Source organism: Malaclemys terrapin, chromosome 1, assembly GCF_027887155.1.
Source record: "Malaclemys terrapin pileata isolate rMalTer1 chromosome 1, rMalTer1.hap1, whole genome shotgun sequence".
Classification (NCBI taxonomy): Eukaryota; Metazoa; Chordata; order Testudines; family Emydidae; genus Malaclemys; species Malaclemys terrapin.
This window is the reverse complement of record NC_071505.1, coordinates 160,021,538-160,044,093: the sequence shown is the minus strand read 5'-3', so window position 1 is coordinate 160,044,093 and position 22,556 is coordinate 160,021,538. Positions and strand designations below refer to the sequence as shown.

The window sequence follows — 22,556 nt, the reverse complement described above, 5'->3', positions numbered from 1 at the left end:
ACATGCCTGCAAGGCAACATCTTCTAAAACTTGATGCTGGGAAGTAAAAAATTATCCACTGTTGGTTAAATACTGATGCACATAATGGAAAAGGCAAAAGCCTCAGGTTAATAAATTGCTGGCTATTTAGAAGTTCCTGTCCATAAATCTGACTATAATGAGAAACTTACAGCTGAATATTAGTTGCAATTTTTTTTTTATTTTTTTTGCGCTAGTAACTTTAAGTGAATTACTGGCAAAATAGCAAATAGACACAGCTGGCGTCCTATAAGTTCAAATCTCCAATTCAGAAAGGTACCGAAGGTGTCTAACTTTAAGCATATCAGTAGTCCTACTGAAGTCAATTGGACATCTCACATGCTCAGTGCACCTGCTTAAGCAACTACCTGAATCAGGGCTTTGGAGGCAGCATGTTCCAGGGAACAGGGCACTGGTGTAGGAATAAGATCTGGATTCTATTCCTGGGTCTAGTGCTGGACTGCTTTGTGACCTTGCGCAAGCCATTTCATCTCTTTACACCTCGGTTTTCCCATCTGCAAAATGGAGATAATAATGCTGGCCCACCTCTGAGATTTATGACTACAGAGTGGTTCAAGTACTTTGCTGGAAGCACAGGTGTAAGTGCTTTTCTGAATCAGGACCTATCACTGCTAATTATTATTGTTTATTTTTAGAACAAGAACAGCAATGTGAATGCAAACTTCCCCACATTGCCTCACCAATGTGGTTCAACAGTGACTTGGTGGCTCACTCCTACAATTAGCTTAATCTTTATGCTCATTCAGTCCTGGGCTCTTCTGAAACTATCAAGGAGGATGTCAGCTGTGATAGTCTTTTTTTGTGAAATTGACAAATGTCCACTAGCAACAGAACTGAAACCATCAGCTAAACTCAGAGAGCTGGTTGTTATTGTGGACCTACAAATGGGGGTCTGAACTAATAACATTTTAATATAAAATTGAAAAATAAAATGGGTTTGAACAAGACACCACATAAATAAACTAACTAAATAAATTATACTCTAAATGAAAGAAAGTTGACTTTTTTATATTTACTTTCTAGAGGTAATTTTAATACCTATAATTGAAGTATTTAAATCAAGCTAAGTGGCCTATTAAGTAAAAAGGAAACATAAAAGATATTTAGAGTAATATCATTTGTAATTATGAAACATAATAATCAGTAAGAAAAACTGTGCTATAGCATGTGCACTATGTGATTTATCTACAGGTACTTCTATTGCTCACATCACTGTAATATCCCACAAATATGAATGAGTTTAATGTTCCAACACTCCTATGATACAAGGAAATATTAACAGTCTCCATTTTACAGATGGAAAAGTGAAGCAGCAGGGGATAAAAGCCTCCATTTTCAAAAGCAGTCTCTAGTTCAGGGTGACTCAATCTTAACACTTGTCGCTCCCATTGACCTCAACTGGAACTGTGCCTGCTCAGCCCAAGGCAGCACACTGAAAAATTAAGTCAGGCAAACCAGTGGCCACTTTTGAAACTTTCTGAACTAAACCATTTATCCTAGGTCACACAGGTAATGTGTGGCAGAAGCAGAAACTGAACCCAGATCTCCTGAGTCCCACTCCAGGGCCTAATCTTTAATGCCATCCTTCCACTCTAAACCACTTTTGAATATACACGAAATCTTGCATATTATGGAGGCAATGCACTGTTAAACAGATGCCATGTTTCACCTCACGGGTGCTGGGTAAATGGAGTCATAAACAACCTATACACACATGTATCTAATTACTTTGCACTGATAGATCTACCATAAAAAGTAAAACAGAGGACTTAGCTACTTTGTGTGTATACATCCTCCTTTTGCACATTATGTAAAAGAAAGATTTACCTCAATTCTGTTGGCCGAAATTTCCTATCCTCACATTGTTACATTGTGTGTTGTATGCAAGATGACAGTCACTTTCCACTCCAGTGTTGGTGATGTTTCAGTGCTGTTGTTAGTATTTAGGCCCCCTCTCCAGCAGATCACCTAGGCACAGGTATAATTTTAACCACATGAGTGACTTTAATGGGACTACTCATTTGCTTAAAATTACTTATGTGATCTGCTGGGTTGGGGTCAGTTTGTAAGGTGCTTTGAGATCCTTTGGGATGAAAGAAAATCATTTTTATACTTAATATTTTTATCACTGATATTAAATGTAGAAAACTGACATTTAATATCTTTAATTACTCAAAGAACAACTAGGAGACATTAGGGCTTTCCTCCTGACATTGGACAGGAAGATACCTATAAATGAATTTCTCTCTCCTACAGGCCTTTTGCTGAAGGTAACTTCCATGGGCATGCAGTAGGTTTGTAATACAGGTCTTAGATTTGCTCACTAAAACATTCTGTGCTGATCAAAAACACCAAAAAGAGGATTTTACATTATTTTTAATTATGTGTTTACTTGAAACCTTATTTACTATTTTGCTCCAGTAATTCAGACAAGTCGTGTATGTTGATGATATGCCCAACGTTTGAGATTATGTGCCAGTGTCTGAGATTATTGGTCCTTCTGCCCATAGATCCTGGAGGAAACAATTCCCCACCCGTGCACCCCCACAACACCTGACTTCATTGGGAGTATTGTAGATTAGTTTGTAACTGAGATCAAAATCTGACCCTATGCATTATATTGGGATTTGTATGAAAATTGTTTACTAAACTCTGTTTAAAATCAAATTATACAGTGATTATAGCTCCTAAAACCATGTGATTAAAAAAAAAAATCTTTACTTTCATCTAACAGAAGAATTCCCAAAAGTAAATGAAAGTATCTGGTAACAGCCAAACTTGAGGAAATCTCCATTCTACCATTAACTAGATACATTTTTATATTACTTTTTCAATTTCAACAAAAATTTATTCAGTGCTTCCTTAAAGTTTCCATTACTCCCTCCTCTTCACTAGGATATTTTACTATTTCTCTGCTTCCTAATTTGTAAATACCATTTCAATGCTATTTGGAGCTGCATTTACACTGATTCTGTAAGTATGAGTAGAATTAAACTGTCCACTTCTTGTAGAGCTGTATGGAGAACACGATCAGCCCATTATTTATGGAACAGAATTCTATGCACCCACACATCTGAATATTGTGTGGAAGCTATATATTAAGTGCTAGGACCAAGGACAGTAATAGGACAATGCCAGTTATGATGTAAGGTCTCAAAGTTCTGCTCTTCCCAAAAATCCTACACCATTATACCAAATAAAGAGAAAGCCCTTTGTAGTGTACAGAATTCTAATTTGACTTCAAATGTAAACAGAATTTTTTCAAAAGTCTATATATATATAGATAGATAGATAGATATAGATATAGAAAAAATTCTCTGTTTACATTTGAAGTCAAATGTGTGTGTGTGTGTTCAGCTTTGAGCAACAGTCTGGGTCCTATCAGTAAGCTTTTGAATTTTATATGCGATTTCACTTTGTAAAGACTGTTGTATCAATTATTCTGCACATAATGGATTCTTATCAATAAGATTATAAAATCTGGTTAGCAGTTTTTGAGAACTATATTTTTCCAGTGCAACTGGTCTTGTAATAAAATTGTAATTAGTTTATTTTGTGTTCAATTTCTTTCGACATTATAGTTTATGTCAAAGGATGAAAGGCATGTATATACCCCCACTCACTACTCCCCATACAGGCTGAATTATTGGAATGTGGGTGTTAATCTCTGCAGGAACTGGGAAAAGAAACAGAATCTACCTCCCTCCAACACTCTGACAAGTCATGGGGCACAGTCTCTCTGGTGCCAGTATCCCACTAGTTAGTATTGTAGCTGCAACCATTTCAAAAGATCCCACAAAAGCAGCGACTCCCAACAGCCTCCTTTGCCTATTTGGGATCATCACATACCTCATGTTTGCCATACAGGGGCTGCTGAAGATCAAGACTGTGTTATTAATGAGCTTTTATGAGAACTAAACTCGCCTCCTAAATGTGTGTGTTGGGGTTTTTTTTAATTATATATATTCAATATTTGCAATGTTGCTATGTTTTTCCATCATCGGGGCCAAATTCAGACCACTGTCAGTGGGTTCAACTGCACCGACACTATTTGAGTTACACCCACTTATACCAGCTCTTCATTTGGCCCCACAGATTCAAACCTCTGTTTGAAACAAGTACAATATGTTGGTTCAATAGTGTCAAACTCTTCCAAAGCAAATGAACAAAAAATGCTCTGGTTCCTAAAAGTACTTTGGAAATTTTAGCAATTTAATCACTAAAATTTGTCTTTCAAATTCAGTAGCTACCTGTGTTAACCAATCCCAGGAAGAGAAATGGTAAGAGATACAGAAAGCACAAGAATTACCAGGAAAGTGGGGTTTGCATGTTAAAACCAAGTTAATGCCTGTCACCCTAGTATTACAACTATCCCCCAACTCCTAAATTTCTTAAACATAAGCCTCTTCATATTTTTCCCATCTCCACTGCCAGCCTCAAGTTTCACAGGCTGTATATGGTTAATAAATTTTTAGCCCACAAAGTTGCACTTTTCATATTCCAATCGTTGTTTTAAAACTTTTGCCATAATTCAACTATTCTTTGAAAGCCAAGGGCTTTTCTTTCATAAATGAGCTAATAAGATCCCAATACTGAGGGCCTTCTAATTTTCATGTTCATAATACTCATCCCCTTGCATTCCTAACACACAAACTTTGTAATCTGACAGTTCCCGTGGGCACCCAAAAGAAGACATGTTTTCTGAGGTGCTAAAACCTGAACAAGCATCTCCTCCATGAAAAGGAACGAGAAGCTAGCCTGTATCTCATTAACAACAATTACACTATTTCCCCCCTGTACAGTTTACATACTTACCCAGGAAGGCAAATGGAAATTACAGACAGAGGAAGATGAAGCTGTCTCGAAGCCTTGGTCATGTGATAGTGACCTATAAAGTATCAAATACAGGCACATCATCAGTACACCATGATTTTACAATATTGCAACTCGCCACAACGCCAACAAGAGGAGAAATTCCCAAAACTTGAAACTTGCTTCCTCCTCACACACCCCTCCCCCTCGTATAAGTTCTCCTTAAAACGGGAAGCAGGTTGACAGTCGCAGGAAACCTTAAACAGCAAACAAAAGATGCACCATGTCTTTAAAGGGCATTAGGACTGGGCAAATGGAACAAATCATCTGAGTGTGCATCAGCGGGGTGGGTTATTTTCTCTCTCTCACCATGAAATTTGCGATGTATCAAAATAAAAGGCAGAAAGTTGGTCACAAAAATAAACCACAATAAAGCCCAACGATTTACACAAGTGCTTTCGCTCAATCCCCAGCGTGGATAAATTCAGCGACGTAATAATAATATTAGGAAATCAGCAAGCCCAGATTTCAGGTACGAGATATACACAGGGAGAGAGAGAGGCGGCTGCAACGTTGTAGCACTGTTTCAGGTAATGCCCATTCCCCTTTTCCAGATCTAGAGAGTCTTGAAATCGCCAAACAAGCCCCTCCACCATCGCAATCCACACGGAGATTAGAGACCTGAATCCAGACAGTGCATGGGGAAATGCATTTGCAAGCCACCACCGCTACCCACCCCCTGTGCAAAGTATAGAGCCACTAGAATCCGGGCTCTGGGGTGGGGTGAAAGGAAAGGTATTAAATATGGAGAGAGGCTAGACTGACCCACGGCTTTCCCTTTTTCCTCCTGGTCACCATCAAGTTTGCATCTTAGTTACAAAATGTCGATCTTAAAGGCTGACAAGACACAGGGAGAGGGGGGAGAGAAAGAGAGAGAGAGAGAAGAGAGTCCATCTTGCTTTGGGGGGGGGGAGGAGAGGAGCAATAATGTAGTGCACAAATCTCACCCTCCCAGGGGGAAAAGTCTGCACAACACCTTTCAGGAAGGGAGGGAGGCAGGGGGAGAATGGGGGGACGACGACGGGGCAGCTCCCCACAGTCCTCCAGCTTTCCCTCCCCAACGAGATTTGGTGAATCAGACTGGCAAAAAACACCTCCCTGCTACTGCTCCCCTCCTCCTCCCCGCGGGCCCGGGCGATGATCCCGCTGCTGCCACCGGGGAGGAGTGCTGCTGCTGCAAAGAGCCACATGGAGACCTAGACTCCTGTCCCTGCTCCATCTCCACAGCGTGTTAATATCGAGGAGTGGGCTGAGAGGGTGGCAAGCTGCCCCCACCCCTGCTGCGCCTAGATCTGGGACTTGAACGTGTCATTAGTAGGAGAGGCAATGGTTTCAAAGCCCCAGGCCAAGTGACCATCCTCAGCAGCCTGGCTGGTTTCTCGCCACCACCTTCCACAAGGCTCCCCCTCTTTCCCCAACACATACTCTCTCACCTCTTAAAAACTTTTAAACAAGATCCTCTCATGAGAAGTCGCTAATTTGCCCCTCACACAGTTAAAATAAAAGCAGCAAGCCATTGCTCACAGGGAGTGGGAGAGACCCAGGCATTTTCTTTCCCCTTTCTACAGAAAAGGAAAGCAAAAAATAGCTTGTCTGTGCCTCTCACTCGCTCTGTCTCTGTCGTACATGTTGTCTCAGCTTCTTTTTGCATCGTTTCATTTTACCTTCCTCGTTCAGCGGCAGCGGGCTGTAAAAAGATATTTCTAAACACAAACCTGCTGTTTTACAGATCCCAGGATCAATGCTATTCCCTCCCTTCCTCCCCCATTGCAAACCTACACTGGCTCGGTTCTCTCCTCCCAGCCATGTAAGTTTCATACATTGCAAATAACAGAGAGAGGAGGAAGAGAGAGAAACGAGGGGGGGGGGAAGAGTCTGATTTCTGTAATTTACCAGCGACCCGATATCGCAGCAGCAAATAACAGTTTAACACCAATCTGGCTTCTGATGACTGAGTAACCCCCACTAAAGGCACAAACCCCCTCCCTGGGCAAATTATCTCCAAGTTTTCTGTCATCGCGACCATCCAATGTCACAACTTACCTTCAGAAATAGGACTTTAAACAGCCAAGGCCTTCCTTCCCCCCCAGCCTCTCTCTCTCCACCTTAAACTTATTGACACAACATAATCCCACATTCATGCAAAATCCTGACACAGCCTCTCTCCTCCTCCGTCCCTCCCCCGCTCCCCTTTATTCTTTCTTCCTCCCCGGCTTGCACTAGCCCCACTTTTTCTCTAGCAAATTACAACATGGGGGGGAGGAGGGAAGGAGTGCATCGCACGGATGGCTCTACCGGAAAATATAGCTTCCCAACTCTCAAAGCGAACAACTGAGCCTGGTGGTTATTGGCTTCTCTCTCTCTCTTTTAAGTGACACAAAACCACAGAGAAACCTGGCCCCGAAAATAAATCAACGCACTTTTTTTCCCCACCGGCCCCTGGAATGAAGTTTCGTTTCTGGCTGCCGCGATTTCCCTGTCAAGCCCCCCACAAACGCACAGCCGGTGTGGCTGGTTTGTTGTTGTTATCCCTCCTCTCTATTTCAGCTTCTTTCCCCCACCCCTCGCTCCTCCGTTGTTGCTGCTGCTGCTCTTGCCTCTCTGTGGTGAGAGGTACTGGTTCAAACGCAGCCTGGCACTGGCTGGCCTACCCCTGGTGTATTTTTTTTTCCTTATGCATTGCATTGCAATTCACCTCCCCTTCCCCCCCCCCTCCACGCCCGGCCTTTTAACGAGGAAAGGAGGCGACAGAAACAAACCCCCTCCCCACCCAAAGTTTGAAATGAAGGCTGGGGTGAAAAGAGGGAGGAAAAGTGACTGGAAATCGTGGCAGCAGCACCCCAGGACATGTAAAGGTCTCTGCCTGCCTCCAAGTCCACCCTACCGGCTGCTGCTGCTGGAGGAGTCCTTGGGGGCTGCCCCAGTGCTGTGAAGTGAGTAATAGAAAGGAAAGTGTGTGAAGAGGGCACCTCTCCTGCCTGGATTGCGAAGGGAAAGGCTGTGGGTTGTGTGCACTTACCTCTCTGTGTGTCTGTGTGTGTGTATGTTTCAGTGGCCAGTCAGTGTTTCTCTATGTGAAAGTGAAGAGAAGAGCACTCAGCAGAGCCTCGGTTTTCACCGTACACTGCTCCACATACAGTACATGCAACCCGGAGAGACTGAAAACATTCATTTTTATATAAGGCAGCCTGCGATTGGCTCAGGGACTGAGGGACAGGTTTGCCAGCCATACAGCTGGCCTGTTACACCCAAAGAGCGAGAGACTCGCACGCACACACACACTCATATGCACACACTCACACACAAAGATCATCTCGTTTCTTTTACTAATGTTTCAGGACCTGTAGACAGCCTAGCAGGGCAGGTAGAAGGACCAGCAAACTCAGGTCAGTGAGAGCAAGGATGATCTGCACTAGTTAAAACGCTTGAAACTGGTGTCCATTGGTTGACTTGGGAGGGTTGTGGTAATAAACTACGACTCCACTGGATACCGAAGTGGGTTTTTTTTATTGCCACTGTATAGTGCCCCATGGAAGAGCAATTCTTTGTGTTATGATTTGCCAGTCTGAGCTGGTAAACAAGTAGCAAAAGGCAGGATTTCAGTTCTTGCTGGTTATCTCTCTTTTTTATTTTTACTCGGGATGAATTCATTCAGAGGCCAAAACATACAGAACAGAGAAGTTCAGAAAGGCTGAAATGCATCCATATAGTCAATGACTAGTTAGTAAGTAAATACAGAAAATCAATCCCATCACACTGGTCTGAAAACAATGAAGATAAACAGTTTGCTGAAATGGTCATTTACTCACTGAACTATCAAAAGGGTTTCGGACAATAACATTGCAAAGCGATACTATGAAGGACTAGTACTGCATGTTGTGTTAATAATCTCTCTCTCCAAAAGGTGTTTCAGAGGCCTTTACCAATTTAACATAAACAGTATGTTGTTTTTTAAAATTAGTGGTTAATATGGAAACTGAAGCTGATTAAATAAATTAGGAGATTATAACAATACAATCTACACAGCATGCCATACATATGTTCTTTCCCCTGTGATGCATGCAGTCCTGTAAGAGTCTCTCACAGATTACCATTTACATGGATGTGAAGTAAATCTAGACATTTATTTTTAATCTCAGACCTTCACAAACAAAACAACAGTATGACACCAGCAACTTTTGGTGTAACTGCATCACTGTTGCAATTGAGCCTCGAAAAACCTGCTGACACGTCTTACAACTATGAAAAGCTCCTTTTTCTGTTTAAATGAAACAAAATAATTGTAAGGAAAACATTCTCTGTAACCTGATTCACCGTATTATTGTTCATTATGTCTGATAACCTGTGGCATCTGCACTTTACTTAAGTATTTTTAAAAGACAAAATGTGTCATTTATTTTATGATTTACAGAAACCGTCCCTCAGATTGCAAGTTCTTGGGGGCTAGGATTATGTCTTCCAAGCAGCATTTGGCAAAATCATAAATAATAACTAATAATAGCATAAAATGGGAGTGACAGCTTCATGCAGATAACATATTCATTTATTTTTAAGATATAAGAGCGTTTTTTTATCCTTTGGTCCTCTCCACCTGCTCCCACTGCTGGGTTCTTCATAATAAAGGGGTTGATTCCCCTCAACTCCCATTCCCTATTGTTTGGCCTCTCCTTGCTTTTATTCCAGTGCACCTTAGTTACAAACATTTTAAAATTAGTTATTTATTATGATGTATCTCACTAAAATAACAGAAAGTAGATTTGTAGGAGGGTATATGTGTGTAAATATATATTAATTTCTTTGTGGCTAAGAGATACACTTGGCCTTCACTGCATCACACTCTTCTTAGGAGAAGGGCAAAATTCTAAACAGCATAGTAAAACCACATACTCTTGCTCTTGTTGTAAATAAGGATGGCTGGGGACATGATAATTGAATACGAATTATACGCCAAGATTTTCAAAATTACTAGTGGTTTTTGGGTGCCCAACTTAATGTTTTCATTCTTGATTTTCAGAAAGTGCTAAGGGCTGAGAGTCATCCTCTGAAAATCCGGTCCAATTTAGGTATCTTAGGCCGGACAGTAAAAAAATCAAGGCATCCCAAATCACTAGTCACTTTTGGAAATTTTGGCCATAGTTCTTAGCACATTTGGTAATTTTTACAGACGGGGAAATTAATGCATAGAGAGGTTAAATAAACTAGGCCACAGCTAAATAGTGGCATAATTGGGAATAGAACCTAAAGTTCCTATGTGCCAGTTCTAGTACCTGTACCTTATTTACTGCCTTACAGCATGGGGATTAATATTGTATCATGGCACCTTTCACTTCTTGATCACAGTTCAAATCCAGCCAAGGTTATTACTGAACAAAATTAATTAGTGCGGCTGTTTGGTGGTGTATGTGAAATGAATTGATGATGTTGCTCCAGTTCATAATAGGATTCTACATTACAACTGGTGCCCTTATTGGCAATCTCAGCAAAGAAGCGAATCTATGTGGCCTGATTCCCCACTTGCACCTTGTGTGGTTGGTCACACCTCTGCAAAATGGATGTCAAATGCTACTAATTAGAATGCAAATTTTCATCCACTTTGCACAGGTGTAAATGATTCCATAAGGTGCAAGTCAGTGGAAAATCACTTCCCATAGAAACTAAGGTACCATATCACCCTTCACTTGTGGAAGGATCATCTATCTCTAAAGTACCACCCTTAGAGATAGATGGTCCTTCCACAAGTGAACCGAGGTGCATTAGTAGTATGGAGTATAAGAAGCTTGAGTTCTATTGCCCTTGATGTACCTATCATATATTGTAAGAGAGGACTTTAATTTTCTAGGGCTATCACTCTGCCACCTTTTATAAACAATGGGGGCGAGGGGGGGGGAGAGATAGTGAATGTCTTTCCTATGTTTTGTATATATTATTTTAAGCAGATGGATTTTTCACAACACCCATTTGGAGATATTTCTGATGTTCACACACTACTGTCAAGAGTTATAAGGTGGAAGAAGAGTCAGTGAGGAATTGTGTGTGTGAGATTTGCATTTTTAAGTTAGCCCACCACCTTGGAGTATCTTAAATTGTACTGCTGTGCTGAACTTGTATTTTTAAAGTTATGTCAAGGGTGCCTAGAATGTATGACCAGGCAGCCTCTTAAGCATTTCTATAAATCTGAATAAAGAATCCAAAGAGTAGGGCCCTGATCCTGGACTGTGTTCCAAATGAATGGACTACTGCACCCATGCAGAGCCTTACTTGAGTCACTGGGGCTCTTCACAGATACAGAATTCTGACTGGGTGTTACATGCTGAAGAATTTGGGGCCTAGATGAGAAGATCCCATTGTTGGGTTTTGTTGTTTAGGTGCCCCTCACTGTACCGTGGTACCCCAGTAGCTATGCTTTGGCACAATTAACACGGTATATCCTATCATTTGTCCCCACTCTCTTTTCCCCCCTTTCTATGTTTTATGTTTGTATTTTCCTCTTTTGAGGCCAGCTGGGAAGTCCATTGACTTCCATGGGTACAGGAGTGGGCCCTTTATTATTCCTCTCCCTATCCATTCCACCACTACCAGAGGCTGCTTGTGGGGCAGAGGTGACCTTTGGTTGCTCTGTAGGGCTGGCATAAGGATGATTTCCTGTCTGTGCTGAGTGCGTTGGCATGGGAAAAGAAAAGCTTGAGCTAGCTAGCGTCTGCCTGAGCCTGCAGACGCTGGAGCCCTGGGAGCTTCTACTGTGGTGGCTACATGTGACCATTGTTGCATGAGCAGAGAGAGAGAAGGCTGTAAGACAGCTATGGGAGTATATGCTTTATCGTTGTTAGGCTTTATACACAGCTGTGGAAGCATATTTGCTGTGGGGGGAAGGAAGGGTAAGGCAGGTACAGCATCATGTAGTGGTGGAACAGGCTCCTGCACTTTTCCTGTGGCCTATATCTATCCACAGCCCCAGGCATAGCTTGGCATCCTCCAGGTTAGGAAACACTGGAGTAGAATTATACAGTGGAGGGCCTATTTTCCTCCCCCAAAACAAACACTTTAACATTAACCATAATTTATGTGCATACACCGAAGGAAGAAGAGGTTTCCATCCACAACAGAACAGCTATAGAATATCCCCTTCAGATCAGAAATGGTAACTCGGGCCACAGGACCAGTGCAGGAGGGCCACTTGAAACCCACAGAGTTGGCAAGCTGTTGCATCTTATGCAGCACCTCAGAACCTTCTGGATTCAAGGAAAGTGGGTGAGAATCATTATGCAGTGTTTACAGGCCTGCCAAACCTCCACTGGTGTCTCCACAAGAGGATACAATTTAACACTATGGCTGGATGTCTTCATCTCTTCCACCTTGTTCACAGTTTCCCTCATACTATTATTTATAATTAGAATACACGTTTTCAGGCTATATTTTTCCTTTCCATGCCTCAACTGTTCCTTATGAACCTTCATCTTTTGTATCTCCATATGTATTTCCTACTTTTTTCTTACTATTTTCCCCTTTCTCTTTTTTTATTATTTTAAATGGCTAAACTAGGCCCCAATCCACACCAGGTACCCATCATTCTAAGTGCTTTACAAACAGTTTCTGCTCTGAAGAGCTTACAATTTAAATAGACAAGACAGACCAAGGTTGGGAGGGGGAGATACAGAGGTGAAGTGACTTACTGAAGGTAACATGGCAGGTCAGTAGCAAAGCCAGGAATAGAATCCAGGTCTCCTGTCAGTGCAGTGCTCTATACACTGCCCTCTCTTATTACCTGTGTTTCCCTAAAGATTGTTTTCCCTCTTCACCTCCCTAACAGAAAAAAAAACAAACATTCCTTCAGCAAGCGGATGAGTCTACCCTTGCAGGAGAACTGAGTCATAGGCTAGCTGGAGCCTCTTTGCTTCCCTCAGCAGAACAGAGCACATATAATCTGGTGCCTTCAGCCTCATTTTGGCCTCTTTGCCTTACAGATATAGGCCCTGATCCTTCACACTCTTAGGCACATGCTTAACCTTAACCATTTGAAGAGGCCCTGGGACTTCTCATGCTTGAAATTAAGCATGCACCTAAACATTTGTAATAGTGAGGCCCTTGTCAACACAGTGCTAAACCTAGTGGATTTTCCCTGTCACTGTGCAGTGTATCTTAATGCCATAAGCGTTAAGAAATATATAAATCACAATTACAACTTTTAGCCACTTCAAACATAAAATGTAATTAAAACTATTTAGTTTAGCTTAATTTCAGGTTGCTCTAACCTTCCTTCTTATGTCTTTCACATTCCAATACCGCTGAATAGCTTTTCACCTTTTCTTTTGATTACCCTCTTTTCTGCTCTCTGTGCTTATTGCTGACGTATATAAATTTATTATAATTCTTATGTATTAATTTACCTTTCACTAAAATGGAGGTACTGGAGTTCAGTCATTCTCCTTCTGTCCAAACTCCCATTGATCTCCAGGAACCTCAGGACTGGATCCCAAAGAAGAAGAAACTATTTCTGTCCAGAAGAATTTATAATCAAGGTGCCAAATCCTTCCAGTGAATAAGGCCAGCAAGATTTGGACTTAAGGGCATGATCCTGAGGACTGCTGAGTGCCTACAACTTCCACTGAAATGAATGGGAGTTGTGTGCTTAGCACTTCCCCAAGTGCTATCAGTTTTCATTCTGAAATAATTCAGGCTGCCTTGTTGCTCCCATCCCACATAAAAATATTTACATAAAATATCATTTAAAAACATGCATATAGCACCATACATTGCAAGCTTAGGCCCAAGTCCTGTGAAGACTTGTGGATATGCTTAACTTTAAACAAATTAATAGACTCATTGGCTTCATTGGAACTACTCCCATGAGTAAAATTAAGGTTTAAGTCTTTGTAGGATTTGAGCCTAAATTCCCAGTTCTGCAAGAAGCTTTGCGCTGGCAGACTCCTGCTCCCATATACAAGTTGTGAAGTAAATGACGCTCTGCAAGGGCGTAGGGGTCTGCCCATGAAGAGCTCCTTGTAGAATTGGGTCCTAATGTTAAGACATGTTCCCTTCCCCCAGGAGTTTACAATCTAGGAATCAATGGCAAAACTCCATAACCAGCTTGTATTTGCTCTCCAGGATCTTTCATTTCCCCTGTGCTTGTTATGCCACGATTTGCTCTTGACAGCTCTTGTCCATGGACCCATCCACCACTTCTCCCTTAAGTACCACTGCATCTTCTTTACTTGAGAAGAGGAAAGGCATGGATTAGTATAGACAAATTTGCATTTGTTTTTTAAATATTTTTCCACCATGTCTCTGAGTACATATACAAATTTACATAATACAAAAACCTAAACAAACATGGACTCTCATCTGAAACAACCGTGTATAAACATTCCTCATCACACTTTGCACTAAGGCCTGAACGATAACAATAATAATAATAATGATGCTTTACACATATAGAGCAGTTTTCATCCCTAGAGCTCAAAATGCTTTACAAAGGTGAGTCATTACATTAGATACAAAAGAAGTCTGTTTCAGAGCAGAGAAAAGAGCCTAGGTTGCCTGCCTCCCAGCTTGTGCTCAAGATGGCAGATGTGTCCTTCTCCTTGCTCTGAAGGTTAAACTTGGACTGTCAGACCTTTGGGGAACGTAAGTTCTAGCATTACAGGCCCTTTCCTGTAACAATTCCATCAGTCTCCCCAGACATACAAATATAGGCCCTGCAACTGAGGCAGGCAGACCTCTGTGTGTATATGGATGTTATTGCAGGATTGGGCGCTGAGGACTGTTTAGGAAATTTAACAGGTGTCACGATGGACCAGTTTAGTGCCTCAGACGACTAAGTACCCAAACCTTAATTGCACCTGAAAACAGATATTATTTGATCACAATAGGATAATGATGTAATCAATCACATTAATTAATACTTAATAATAATATTATCATGGACATAAGTGTGCTAGGTTCTTTACAGACACAGAAAAAGACAGGTGCCTGCTTCAAAGAATTTATGAGCTAGGGCCCTGATCCTGCAGAGGAATGGCTTTAGTGGGACCCTGCAAGGGCATAACAGTTTTGCACAAGCAGATGCTTTTGTAGGGTGAGGGTCTGACTCAATGTATAGACATATGGGGAAGGAGAAAGGAATACACTTTTTTAAAATTACATATATTTGACCTCATCCCCAATTTCCAAATGATATTGCTCCTTGACCTGATGCCTAATTGTGTGTTTTTAACTTACCTAACCTTCACTCACGTTCCCTACCATGGTACTCCTCAAGCAGTCCCACTGAAATCATTGGGGCTGCCTTCATAGCATGGCCCTGATCCTATATCCATGATCCTTATTTGACCCCCATTACTGTAGAATCTGAGAGCCTCACAGACTGTAATATTCTTAATCTTAGAACACCCCCATCAGGCAGGAAAATATCTCCATTTTATCAAAGGGGAACTGAGGCACAGAGATACCCAAGGTCACACTGGAATTTGTTGCCACGCGTGGAATTAAACCCACGTCTCCCAAGATGCCAGGTTCATTGCCTTAACTACTAGACCATCTTTCTGCTCTATTTACAAGAACTCTTTGCAGGTGGACTCCTGCAGCTGCACAGACCCCCACTGAAGTCATATTATGATCCTTTGTGTTGATGCACACCTGGCCGTGTTTTCCTTGCCTACTTTCACTTTATTGTTACAGTATTTTTAAGCCTTGCCCATTTAGTCCCCAATCCTGCAAGCTCCTATACATGGGTCAACCCGCTGAACCCTGCGCAGAGCCCCTTGGATGTCAAAATTAAATGGAACTTTTAAAAAACGTATTTATTTTTGGTCTGTTGTATACGTGAATAATGCTGAACTAAGGTGCTAGCCTGACAGCAATGAGCAAAAGCCTCTCCTTGTTTATCCATACAACTGACACAGCACAGACAACGGCTTCCCCCCATTCTGTCCCCAAAAATAGGCCTGATCCAGAGCCCTTCAAAGTCATTGGAAGGGTTCCCAATAACCTCCATAAATGGGCTATGGAGTATTCTCAATATGTCACTTGTCTGCAGAGAATATTTTAACGTGGGTGGGGGAGGGGTGTGCGTGTGTGACTGACTGACTGACTATCAGTCCAGTCTTGCGTACCTTTACCACCAAACATAGTTAATGGGATCCAAAGTCTGAGGTGATGCAGCAATAAAATAATAATAAATAATAAAACATTTTTCCATTAAATTTTCATTTTTGGTGGAACTCCCTTTCATTGGCAAGAAAAATATTGGGGATGAAAAATTTCAACCCATTTAACTCTATGTGCCGACAGCTTATTGAATGAAAGGAAAATGCTGCATGAATAGGGACCTCAAATGCATATGGGTAGAGCCTGATTATGCAAAGCAAGATTGTGGAGCTATAGCTCATGTTGGTGAGCACTTACTCACACGAGTAGTCCCATTCCCTCCAGTGGCATGTATAAATGCTCACCAACATGAGTCAGATTTCCACAATTGGACCTGTCCATTTTTCACCAGTCAAGTGAGTACTGGGCTCAGTTTTATTCCTGCAGGTAAGTTTGCATGGCTATGCAGCCAAATTCACATTCATGGGTTTGGTATTCTCTTTTTTAGACATGTATTTGTCTCACACGGGTACATTTCTACAAATGTGCAGCCAGGTATATTGGGTTACAGGCACCGTTCCTAGAATGCATATTTATCATGTTTACAAAATTGTCTATTGAGAACAATTAAATAAACCATTAAAATTATACACAATGAATTTATTTGATATTAATCTTCCTTGGAAAACATTGAAAGCTGAAGGCCCCACCTTTAGTTAGCTACCACCCTCTGGTAATGCCAAGCATTCTACAATGTTAAGTTCCCTGTATGCAGGGGAGCTGGAACAATGTGTATAGTGGGGGTGCTGCAAGCCATTGAACCAAACTGTAAACCCTGTATGTGATGGAAACCACTTCAAGCCAGGGGGTGCAGCAGCACCCCTATTTCAGCACCTATGCCTGTATGAAGCAACCACCTAGCCAAAGTGACTGCCCAGAAGTGGTCCTAAATACAGTAACACCCTCACTTAGGTGACTGGCTGAACTGCTTTGGACTTCAATGTCTCCACACAGTTATGCTTGTACTTGAACAGTTCTGTGTATTGCAACAGCTTGAGCACCTTCTCCTTTGAAGAGCAGTCCAGGCCAAAGCCACTATTAGCTGCAGAGAGAATAAGGAAGCAGGGGAGCCATTTTACTTGTAGGATCCTTTTCATCATAGAACTGGTTGAACCCCATGCTGGGGATTTTCTATTATTCTTTTTGTTGTTGTTGCTTATATATTAACTTGATTTGATTTCTGATTATAAAGCATTATCCCTTGAGAAAAAACTCTTGCTGACTGCTTCTGTGTTTTGGTTCTGCTGAGTCATTTCATCATACATACAGACATTTTATATTCTATCCCATACATAGGGATCGAAGACTCTTTACCCCAAAGACAAACTGACTCAAGTAGGAACACTGTACAGGTTATAGTCAATACATTTTCTCACTGTCTTTGCTCCTTTCCACACTGTCACTGCATTTGTTTTTTCACTCTCCCTGCTTTCTCATCTGCGGTTCACCCTGTCTTTTCCCTGTGGATTATTTCATTGCTTTTCTTTTTCCAGAAGTTCTCCTTACATTGAATGCAAATGCAGTAGCATTTAAATCAAGGCAAAATTAATTCATTCAAACCTGTATTCTTGTATGTTTTAAGGTTGGGGTAGTCCTGGTCCGAGGACTTTTATGTGACTGATTGTACTAGTTTAATAAAAGGGCCCCCAAATACATTAGGACATTTAATTATTGTCATGAGTGATAACAGGCTTTCCCAAGTGATGCCCTGTCATTTGGGCCAGCAGGCCATGGTGATTCTAACAGGGGGCAGTGAGGTTGCTTTCCCTGTTAGACCATTCAGCATTTTCCTAAGGCCAGCCTAAGGTGGAGTAATCTTGCTGCTGTTTTCATTAGTGTAAGAATATTTAAAATATTTTCCTGACTTTATTTTTATTTTTTAACCTCTAATTTTACAGAGCCCTTTTATAGTGACACTAAAATACTCCAAGATATGACCTCCACAGTGAGTCACGGGATGATCTGCTTTCAGTCACATGGCAATAACCCGGCATAAACCACAGCCATGGGGCTGATGGCTTTATTCTACAAACCTTGGTGTTATTGGAGTATTTAGCCAAATACATAGCTAGCTGCTCTTGGTCCCAAGCAGTTATACACCTCTACCCCAATATAATAATGTCCTCGGGAGCCAAAAAATCTTACCGCGTTATATACCGCGTGAAACTGCGTTATATCGAACTTGCTTTGATCCGCCAGAGTGCGCAGCCCCTGCTTTATCGTGTTATATCCGAATTTGTGTTATATCGGGTCGTGTTATATCGGGATAGAGGTGTATATGCTTGAAAAGTGAAGATGGGTTTGATTTCCCTCAACAGTCAAGAGCTCTATTACCATGATGACTCAATACTGATGCTATTGCCAATTATCCTAGTCTTGTCTGTGACTCATTTAGTATATATCAGAGGTTCTCGAACTGTGGTCCACGAGCTCCATTCAGGTGGTCCATCTATCATCCCAATAGCTATGATCATCCATACCAACCTAGATACTCCCACAAAAATACTAGCTCTGAATGTTACAGCATTCATCCTGTCCTGGCACATGGTACTTGATATAAGCTTTAACCTCACTGTATCCTTCCAGCTTGGAGTTGGGTTCCATGGAGGGTCATGGTTAGTCTGTGGTACTAGTGAAGTTACAAAATCCTGCCACTTCTTGCTTTGACCCAATGAAAGATCTTATGAAAGGGATTCATTTTGTTAAAAGCTTATTTCATATCTGTGGTTAAAATCAAGGCTTGACTCTCCAGGGCTGTCAAGGCACTAGCATCTTTCACAAGCACTATGAGCCCTTTCTTTAATATAAATAACTAAATACATTTTAAAAGCATATTTTAAACACACTCATCTATTGTACGCTGACACAGAAAAACTAGCCTCTGAGAAACAGCCTTGCTCACTTATTCTTCAAGGATGAAATTCACACCTGTTGAGATAGATGGCCCATCAGACATTTTAATCCGGCCCTCAAGCTCCCGCCGGGCAGCAGGGTTGGGGGCTCTGCGCGGCTCCCGGAAGGAACAGTATGTCCCCCCTCCGGCTCCTATATGTAGGGGCAGCCAGGGGGCTCCACACACTGCCCCTGCCCCAAGCACTGCCCCCGCAGCTACCACATGGCCAATGGGAGCTGCAGGGGCGGCACCTGCAGACGGGGCAGAGCTGCGCCTCCACGTAGGAGCTGGAGGGGGGACATGCCGCTGCTTCCGGGAGCTGCTTGCTGTAAGCACTGCCCAGAGCCTGCACCTCTGACCTCCTCCCATGCCCCAACCCCCTGCCCCAGCCCTGATTCCCCTCCCACCCTCTGAACACCTCAGTCCCAGCCCAGAGCACCCTCAACCCCCTCATCCCCAGCCCCACCCTAGAGTTCACACCCACAGCTGGAGCCCTCACCACCCCCCCACCCTCAACCTCCCACCACAGCCCGGAGCCCCCTCCCACACCCTGAACTCTTCATTTCTGGCTCCAACGCAGAGCCCTCAGCCCATCCCGCATCCCAAACCCAATTTTGTGAACATTCATGGCCCGCCATACAATTTCCTTAACCAGAGGTGGCCCCCGGGTCACAAAGTTTGCCCACCCCTGCACTAGATCTAGTGTGATGGCTTAGGAGGTGCATAGGCCTTGTGCTGTGTCTGTGAAGGGGTGAATTTCGCCCTATTGGAACAACTGCTGGCTGAGGGCCACAAGTGCCACAGATGGCCCCTGCCTCAGTTGCTGCGGAAATTGGAAGACGTGCAGATTTGAATTTTATGCACTATAGGCCATTGAAGTCAATTGTAGTTTTCACATTGATTCCCAAAGCAACAGGACTACTAATGCTCTCTCTATATATTTCTTACCAGATAACCCTCTTCTGATGCATTCATGTGGAGACACTTGCTCCCAGCAGCTTGGGATACACGTGTGGGTGGATTTCATAGCAGCAGCAAGACTCTCTCAACTGTTGAATATGACCCCCACAGGAGCACCTTATATTTGAAAAGACTTCACAGTTGTGTGTAAGAAGATAAGGTGGGTCATTTTTTTTGGCTTGCTAGTCGTAGGGTTGATTCTATGGCACAGTCCCACTCGAGATGACGGGAATGTTGCCTGAATTAGGAATGAACAAAGACAGCAGTATTTGACTTTAAAATGGTGTGGGTATTTTTCATGGATCATCTTAACACGCTACGAATAGAACAAAATATATGTTAAATACTGCCCTTCCCACTTTCTCAGCTTCAACCATTTTAGGAGTGAATGATAAAACCCAGCTCATTTATGCAGCTGTGCTGTTACCTCCCTGCAAACAGTATCCTGTGGTAATCTGTCTCTGGTAATCTAGAGCAGTCTATGGGTCCCACAAGGTAGTGAGCACTCAACTCCTTGTGGTAGGTACTTAGCACCTCAAAAGATGAGGCCTGATCCAGAACCTTTTTGGAGTCAATGGCAAGACTCCCATTGACATTACATTGCAAGCTCCATGGAGCAGAGAACGTAGATAAAATTTTCAAAAGTACGTAAGCCCCATTAAAAAAAAAAAAAGTGGGCCTTAGGCTCCCAAATCACTTGGGTATTTTTGAAAATATTTATGCAGGCTTTTCTATATAGGTTGTGCAGCACAGAGCAAACAGATGGTGCTCAACCAATAAAAAAAGAGGAGAACCCATTTCTGAGAAGAAAACTCTCTCAGTATGTGAGAATGATAATTTTATGCTTTACTATTTCTTGTGTCAATCTTTTTGTAAGCATCCATTTCCACTATAGTATTTTCCTAAAATACAAACATGTACAATGTGTCAAAATATTTATTGAATACATTACATTGGGGCTGTTAACAATTTATATATGGATTTTCAAATGTTTGCTTGCTGCAGATACTGGGGCCATATTGTATCTGTGTCCGACTGAAGAAAATTAGGTGTTTTGGTAGAAGACTGGTGGCCCATGGTTTTAAAAGGAAGACAAATACTTTAAGAGAATTTTAAGTACAATTTAAATAAACATTTATTGTTGCTCAGATCACAGGATGACATTCACCTTTGTGCAGAGGACAATCATAAAGTCTGTGCACCAATTACCGTACATGTTACTTAGGCCCAACTTTGAGTAAGTGGTGCATAGGTCTTTTGTAGGTCCTCTGAACAGGGATGGACTGTCTCTCCCATCCATGAGACTATATGCTATATTGCAGATAAGCCCCGTGGGATGTTAAAACATGTCCCCAGCCATGCAAACCAGAACACCCAGGATTAAAGTGACATCCCCCATGTGAGGGAAAGGAGCGTGATGGAGGAATAGATCCTTGGGGGACTCAGATATCATCCCAGCAGAGCATGTTCTCTGCTCAGCCACTTCTCCACCTCTTCATCTCCATGATCTAAAGGTACTGTGCTGCTAATGGCTGTTCCCTCCATATTTGTGCCCTCCCACCCGTCGCCCACTCACAAATACTCTCTGCAGTGGGGTAGAAGGTGCAGATTGGGTAGTTATTGCGGGTTTTACCAGCAATAACTTCTAAATAGAAATCTACCCGGGAGCATGCCATGGTGAGTGGCTGCTCTCTGACCTGGGCCCCAACTTCCCCCCAGCCAATGTGCATCTGGAGTGAAGGTCTGCACAGAAATTATATCCATGTAATACATTGTGGGATGATGTGATAAATGAATTTATCATGCACCTTTGACCAACTCACTGGCCCTCTGTTCATCATCACAACAAGGATTAATTCCAACATCCTAAACTTCTGAGCAGCTTCAACCCATGCCATTTAAAAAACGCAACTTCCTATATCTTTGTATCTTCCCCCCAAATATCGAGATCCAACCCGCTCCAAAAAATTAGATTGGTCTACAGCCTAGGATGGAAAAGATTCAGTCCTGCACCAGTAAACCATGACAAATCATAATTTTAGAAGTCAGTCCATTACTGTCGACTGATTTCCACCAGGATAGGACAGATCAGACTCAGGCCTTTAATATGGAATTCTGCAAAATTACAACAACATTGAAAATTATACAAGAAACAGTGGATGAACTGTTGGAAAAGAGAGCTAGATGCTGAGCACTTACCAGTCCCACTGATTTCAGTGGGAGCTGCAGGAGTCCATAATTTGGACAAGAATCAATTTTCTCCTCTAGATGCTAAGATGGTTCTCTTGGGCATCCTTCTTGAAGACGCTTCTAACTTCTTCTCACAAAGAGAATTTTTTTCCTATTATTGTTTCTTGTGCAATCTATGCATCAGACAGAAATCAGAAAAGGTCCTGGTGCTACATGAAGGCATTTCAAAAATTTCAAAATGTGCCACCAACAAAGAACTAGAAAGTTCTAGAAATAAAGTTTTTTGTTTTTTTTTAAATGTTAAATCATTGGCTAGATATAAGTGTGAATAAGTAGGCAATTATTTTAATTGTACTTCCACTGTAGAGTTACACACTACTGAAATGTTTTCAGGAAATGGGACTACCCAGAGCTGTTCCATGTAGGCAGATCCCATACCTGCACAGAGCCCCATTGTCTT

General features: G+C 42.1%; 1 protein-coding gene and 1 long non-coding RNA gene across 7 annotated transcripts in view; one reads left to right on the top strand and one right to left on the bottom strand.

The window, feature by feature from the left end:
* BBX (BBX high mobility group box domain containing) overlaps nucleotides 1-8,009 on the bottom strand; it is a 209,828-nt gene extending 201,819 nt beyond the window's left edge. For 3 of the 6 annotated variants that reach the window (XM_054045378.1, XM_054045408.1, XM_054045415.1), the window contains exons 1-2: nucleotides 6,955-7,029; nucleotides 4,855-4,927 (exon numbers count right to left, since the gene is read on the bottom strand). The gene's annotated coding sequence lies outside the window, so the exon portion shown is untranslated. Of the gene's footprint in view, nucleotides 1-1,866; nucleotides 1,927-4,854; nucleotides 4,928-6,954; nucleotides 7,030-7,331; nucleotides 7,417-7,930 lie in introns of those variants that run through there. The other 3 variants (XM_054045385.1, XM_054045389.1, XM_054045399.1) reach the window with 3 other exon arrangements.
* A 173-nt stretch (nucleotides 8,010-8,182) lies between these two features.
* Nucleotides 8,183-21,310, top strand: LOC128846379 (uncharacterized). The gene is made up of 3 exons (XR_008446780.1): nucleotides 8,183-8,297; nucleotides 19,898-20,066; nucleotides 21,229-21,310. It is a non-coding gene; the product is annotated as an uncharacterized LOC128846379 (long non-coding RNA).
* Nucleotides 21,311-22,556: the final 1,246 nt, after the last annotated feature.